We start from the raw sequence: 7,214 nt of genomic DNA on the forward strand, positions 1-7,214 counted from the left end.
ATTTTAGGGAGAGGGTAGATCAAAATATTTTGACACTGCCAATTCAGACAGGAGGTCCTGTGCAGCAGAGACAGCAGTGCCACCAACAAGGGCCTGACCTGTATTGATCCTGTACTGAAACCCAGCCCTCATTGGTTTCATTTACCTAAATGCTGGGGATGTGTAGAACTTCTTAGATGCAAGAAAAGACAGAGAACATGTTTTTGAAAGAGGGTAGATGAGCCCATGTGCCCCGACAATGGTGAGTAATCCCCATCCTGATTCCCTTTGCAGGGTGGGACAAGCTCACAGTGTCCCATAACTTTTACTTTTTTCTGCTTTGGAACATATTAATCTTAATCTTACAATTTAGATATATTCAATACAACCTGAATGTAATGAGTAAAAAAAAATTTAAAAGGGATCTATATTTGGAGAGTTGAGAGCATATCTATGGCTTTCTTTTGCCATACTGCTTTAAGCTGCCTTGTGATCCCCTGATGGCTGCCCACAGCTGCCATGAGCTACAGCAGCTCCCAAGTAAGAATAAATTATTTGAACTGACAGAATACTTGCATAGCAGGGTGAGGTGATGGGGAGGAGAGCTTCTCTTCTGCCTATATTGGCCCAGAAAATAGGTTAGACAGCACAGTCAAAAAAAAAAAAAAGAAAAAAAAAAAAAAAAGAAAAAGAAAAAGAAAGAAATAACTATAAGATGGTGTTTATCCAAAATCCAGTTACTTCATTGCTAAGCAGTAAATTGTATTTTGAGATATAACTGTGCATCAATCAGTTAAGCATTAGGCTTTCAAAGGCTGTGTGAAAGGTAGAAACTCACATGCACCATCTGTCTGCTGCACAAACTGTCTGCTTTTCCAGTACTGTTTCAGTGAAAATCAGAGGATGGCTTTTATGCAGCCAAGCACTTAAGTTTAAGTATTGAGCATAAAAGCACCTCTTTTGACTTCAAGATTATTTGTGTGCCTGCCTTTGGCATTTAAGCACTAAGTTGAGCCAAAATCCATGGTATTATCTAAAGAAAATAACTAAATATACTGGACTAAAACACTTAAGGACTTTGTGAGCACCATTGCTGTGGGAAACCCATTTTGTAGAATGGATAGCATTTATAGAATAAAACAAGACAGAGGTTTCTATTGCTCTATCACCTGAATCCCAATGAAGAGACTGAGGAGTTACAAATAGAGAGCCACAGCCTGACTGAGGCTGGCAGGGATTTGTGGAGGTCATTTTATCCAACCCCTTTCTCAAGCAGAGCCATCTACCACAGGCTTCCCACAACCATGGCATAGTTGTTATTTTTGAAAGCATATGAGGGCTAGAAACACCTCCAAGAAAAAAAAATCATATTATGAGTAAGTTTACAGATTCCTGAGAGAACTGAAGTCAAAGCAAAGACTTGCAGGAGAACAGAAACAGTCATGAACATCACAAAATAAACTCTCCTCAGTCTCCAATCTGACAGTAACTGATGATCTTAAGATAATATATCATACATCATTTTGGCCTAAAGACAGAAAGAGCTCTTTTTGAGAAGTAACATCCCCTGCAAAAGGACACAACATTCTCTCGATTCAATCTATACACCTCTGTTTCATGAAGAATTTGGGCATAAAACTGAAGGCAGAATTGGGTCTATTCTTCCAAAGAAAACTGGAGAATCTGTACAATTTTTTTACTAAGAAAATGAATTTTTTGCCTGATGAAAAGTATACAGTTTTACATTTATTGTTTTTGTCATGGGAGGAGGAAATGTGCCTTTTGCAGAAATGACCCTTTGAAGGCATCAGCTGGCACAGCACCACACCTTAATGCTGATGGGGATTTTGCAGTGGAGACAGGAATTCCATTGCCATGGAAAAGCAGGATCTCCACCCCAGACTCACAGCTCACAGATCCACATGAGATCTGGCACAGACAACAGCTCTACTTCCACTGTTTGACTCGAAGTCACAGACAGCAGAACCTATGGACAGCAGTGGGCTCTTCCCAAAAACAAAGCAGTCAGAAGAATGGAGTGGAAATACTCATTTCTAGATACTGCACATGCTTTCCAGGTTTCCTACAGGAGGTATTTCTGTACAAAGATGGACTAGGCTACTGCTGAAATCCTCTACGTGCTAAACACAATTCTAATAGTTTCTGTGAAAATAAGCCTTGACAGTAGGCTCAGCATACAGGATTTGCTTTTTGACCTCTCTCCCCAGTGAAAATAAGCCTGATATGAAGACCTGCATCTGAATTTCTGTTTCATATCAACAGAAAGAGAGAGGTAAAAATAAAAGCAAACCAAAATTCACTCCTAAAACTTTCTGAGTTTCCATGCTCTCATCAGGTTTGAGATATTCATGGCAAAGACACATCTTATCTGGAAGAACAGGAATACACATCTGATCAGTGTCCAGATCTGCATTATCAGAAAAAGAAAGATTTATTTTTTATCTTCTATTTTTAGTGGCATTTATTTAGTAACTCCACTAAAAATCAAATAATGTTCTTGTACCTATGACCAGCATATAGCTCATAAAGAAGAATAAGCAGTTTACAATTTCAGCTCAGTCACTGTAACTTTCCTTACACTCTCTTCTAGACTTACTTATTTATAAAGGATTTTCTGTTAGGGCCTGTGGACACGTGTACATAACAGCCATAAAAATCAAAAATACAATCACAATCCCTGTCCAAACAGGGTTAGTGAAAAGAAATGATTTATGCTCTGCACAATTCCTCTATGTGTTAAGCTTAACTGAAGCAATTGTTTTTCTTCCAACTGCATTCGTAACACAATCACTACATTTGCCCTTGAAAATGTTTGCCCAAGAACAACACACCTCCCAGGGTTAAAGAGCTGGGGTTTGGAGGGTATTTTTGCCCCAGATCAGAATCTTTTAACATAAAAGGTTCAGAGATTTCTTTTGAGCTCCTTCGATGGCTGCAGCCCCACACAGGGTCAGGCAGCAATGAGCAACCCTGCTGTAATGGTGGGTTTTCTACTATTCCCCCTCCAGTGCAGAATAAATGTCCTTTTGTCACTCTGTGGAGTGCTCAATTTCCCACAGAATGGTTTATTTCTGCAGAATTCTCCAGGCACACAAACCATTCTGTTCTGGTGAGCTCTGCACGTCTTATTCATGGTAATTACGTTCACATCTTTGATCTCAGATGAGATCTCTTGTGCATATTTTGTTCTATTTATGTCTTTGATCTTGTTACTTGTTTTTCCCCCTTTTTTCCAGTTGCCTGTCTTTCCATTTGAAAGATGTTCATCCTACATCACTTTAAAGACAGAAGGTGAAGCAGTGCTGTGTGTATCCTAAGTAACCTTGCAGAATATACAGGAGCACTGAGCAATGCTGTGAGCGGAGCACATCAGGGTTTTGTCCCCCAGTTCAAACCAGCAGTATCACATCGTGCTGCTGACACCAAGAGTGTATCTGAGCAGCTGAAAACAAGATGTGGTACAGAGAAAAGTATATTAAAAAAAAGAAGAAAAGCTCAGTTATTGTGACGACCGCAGTGACAGCAGATTACCCTGGCAGAGAAGAGCCACACGGGAGTCATGAGTGTGCAGGACCAAATCTGCTCTCCATGGCAACAGGCAAGTGGCAGGGGACAGCCTGGCAGGAGCCCCTGAGGAGCAGGGATACACTGTCCCACAGCCCCCACTGCCCTGGCCAGGCTCCGCAGCTGTGTCAGTGCTGGAAGCTTTGGTCTGCAAAGCGCCTTTGCAGCAGACTTGCCTCACAACAGGCATTTACAAATAAATCAAAGGAAGCAATAAATACTTGTATCTTTTCAGGTGCTTCTACTGTTAATAGTGAAATAGTGAAAGCATAGCTGTCCTGCTAGCATCCTGCACAGTGGTGGCTCTGGGGCTGAGCAAGGAGCTCCTCAGTGGGCACACAAGCCTGTGACAGCTCCAGCACTAAAAGTCAGCAGGATCTCGACTTATGGCTCAGAGTAAAAATGCAATACTGTTGCACTAAATGTGGTTCTTCACTAGTTATCAAAGCAGAACAGAGGAGTAACATTTCCAGGGCTCTGAATTACCATAGTAAAATGACCTGAATTTACTGCAGCATTTCTGGGGATTAAGCTGAAAGAGTAGCTGAATCTCCAGTTATGAAAGGAAACACATGGATAGGTCAGAGCTACTTAAAACTGTCTCAACCCCCAAATTCAGCCCAAACTTAAGACCAACACTTTACTGTGAAACAGTTGCATTTATCATTCCCCTCCGCTGCGCAGGCTTGGCTGAAACTGCAGAGACCTGACAGCAGATCTGTGTTGTGACAGGGCCATGGAAGAATCCCCTGCTCTCCTTTATCTCCTCACAGACAACATTCCATATCAGTAATAAATACAGAGTCATCACAGAGGGCTGCTGGGCTGGTTAAGGGTGAATGACAGCTTCTATCTGAGAATTTATATAGATTAATCAACACTTTCATGCTAGAATTTCTCAAGCTACGGGAAGCATGTATATTGGGGGCAGAAGGCTCCATTGGGCAAGTTGCTTCTAAATGCCTACGTTTATCTGCCAGACCTCAGTGGAATTCTCAAGCAGCCAGTATGTTCAGCCTATGTTGTAGCCCTGAAGTAAATCCCTGTTTGCCTTCCTATGAAACACATGGAAGTTGTGCTAAAGCTACCATGTTATGGTAACATAGAGCTACCAGTGCCAGAGTCACTGCCTGCAATGTGTGTATCTAATTTCTCTGAGATCTCAATTGCCTCTCCACTCATCCTGTTGTGAAAGTGGAGTTGTTATCTCAGCAGGGAATATTAGTGTCACATTGCTTACTTTGCACAGGTTCCTCTCCACATGACTAATCCTTCTCCCATGGATATAAAGGTGCAGGGATTGGTTGCTCGAAGCTGTGTGAAAATAGCAGACAGAAGCTATAACTCCCAGGTCATCCCTAATCCAATGGATTAGGCGTCACAGAAAGTATGAGCAAAATATGTTCTTCAGTTTTTTAAACTATGTGTAAACATCAATTAAACAATTAAGATGGTGAACAATCTTTTCACTAGGGTAGAGCTAAAAGGACACAATATTATTAGGCTATTACTATTTTGAGAAAGAGAAGACAGAACCTTCAAATTATTTAGTCTCCATTTGCCTTAATTCCAACAAGACAGAGCAAGTGTTTCTTTGGAATCTCCTCAGAAACTATGCTCATATTTTCTCCTGCCTTCCAAAAACACAGCAGAAATCTCACTTCCTTATTGTGGATGAGCATTTCCCCAAGCTACTCTCATTTTAAAGCAGAACCAGTAAATACTCTGCAACCAAAACCTCTCTGCTGGCAGATCCCTCCCCCTGTAATTGAAGTGCCTTCTCAACCTGAGCCACAAATTGTGCAGCAATTATGGCACTTGCTGTCTTTGATGATGTGCAGACATCCCAGCCTTGTGCAACCCAACAATACTCCATGGGAAAGTCCTTTCTGTGTAAATTTAAGTTAAATTGAAAGAGACCTTCATGAGTGTAAATCTCATGAATTAAATTATTTTAAAAATAATTCTATGGCATGGGAGCCAGGAAATCCCCATTTGAGCTGAAATTAAAAAGCAAACAGAACCAAGATATTTTAAATCCTTCCATACATGTTCTTCCATGATCCCACTAATATGGGTAACACTATTGCATTTCGGAAACCTTCTTTTTCTCATCCATTGCTTGGTCAGACTGGTTTCCCTAAACCCAAACACCTTGTGCCATTTTAATCACTGAATTGTTAAAAATAAATAAGACAAATCAGGAGTTGTCTGCTGAGACCCCCTGCCCAAAGCGGGATGCTGTTCCCAGCAGGAATTTTGCTAACCTTTCCTCAGGCAGCTCTGCATCACCCCGTGAAGGGCTCTCCTAACACCTCTGCCTTTTCCTCTCCCTGCTCACCCCGTGTGCCCCCTGCTCTCCACCCAGCCTCTGGCCCACACCTCCTCTCCTGAGCAGCTGGCCAAAGCATCCCCCAGCTCCACACAAGCTTCCCTCACCTTTCTGCAGACCCTGCTGCTTTGCTGGGCTTTGGTGGCAACCAGAGGCACCACGGGCAGGTCCAGTTTGGGGTGTGGCTGCCCTGACCCCCCAGGCTGAGCAGAGCAGGGTCCCCACTTTAGGCTGAGCCTAAAATCTTCTTTAATCTGCCTTTGGCAGCTTCAACAAGCCAGGCTGGAGGGAGGGCTTGGACAAGGCAATCAGAGAACACTCGAGGTGAGAAAATGGGGCAGAGTGTCCAGCTGTAGGGGCAGCACCCACTGCAGCCGTGCCTGGGCCATGCCACTGGAATACCCAGCACGGGGACAGGGGATGGGGGTGGCTTGGCAGGGGACAGAGATCAGAGTGTGGCAACAGAGATAAGTATGGCCAGCAGCATGGAAAACTGCCAGGAAGCCTCTTGACTTCATAGCATTTCTGCTGTCTGGGGAAATTGCATAAAGCACGTTTTAATTTTAATTTATTGTTACTTTTTTTTGGATATGTAAGGAACAATGTGCTATTCCAGTTGAAGGTATTTTAATATTAACCATTTTTGCCTGTGTTCAAGGAATGTATAAATAATCTTAAAATATTGCATTAAAATATATATTCCTATATATATCTATATCTTAATATTACATTAAAATGTATATATCAAAACATTAAAATATATATTCCTGCTTAATATAGATGAAGCAATATTTTATATTCATATATATATTCTATATTTGCCTATAAAACAAAAGCTAAGACACAGCCATAACTACCAAGTATTTCAACATATTTTCAGACTTTTGCCATAATAGAATATTATCAAGAAACTGAACTCTCAGTCAGATGGGAGTCAAAATTCAAGTCAAGCAGAAATATTTGCTTCCTTCTCAGGAAGAATTGTGGTCATTTTAGACAAGATCAAAAAGTTCAGTCCTCCCAACACCAAATTTTGTGATTTTTTTTCCCCTCTTTTTGCAGAGATATTCAGTCAAAACATTTTGGCTGCAAGGAAAGGGGTTAACAACTGTTAATACCTTTCAACTGCAAAGATTTCCATCATGATCATTTCTTGACTATGTGAATTTCATGTCTCAGAAAAGTATCTTAATTTCAGATTGAATACAATGGTTCAGCACTATAATTACGCCCCCCCCCCCCCTTTTCCTTCTCTTATGGAAATAAAATTCATAATTCTTCCTGTCATTTTTACATATTATACTCATGTCACCAGGAG

Source organism: Motacilla alba, chromosome 9 (assembly GCF_015832195.1).
Source record: "Motacilla alba alba isolate MOTALB_02 chromosome 9, Motacilla_alba_V1.0_pri, whole genome shotgun sequence".
Lineage (NCBI taxonomy): Eukaryota > Metazoa > Chordata > Aves > Passeriformes > Motacillidae > Motacilla > Motacilla alba.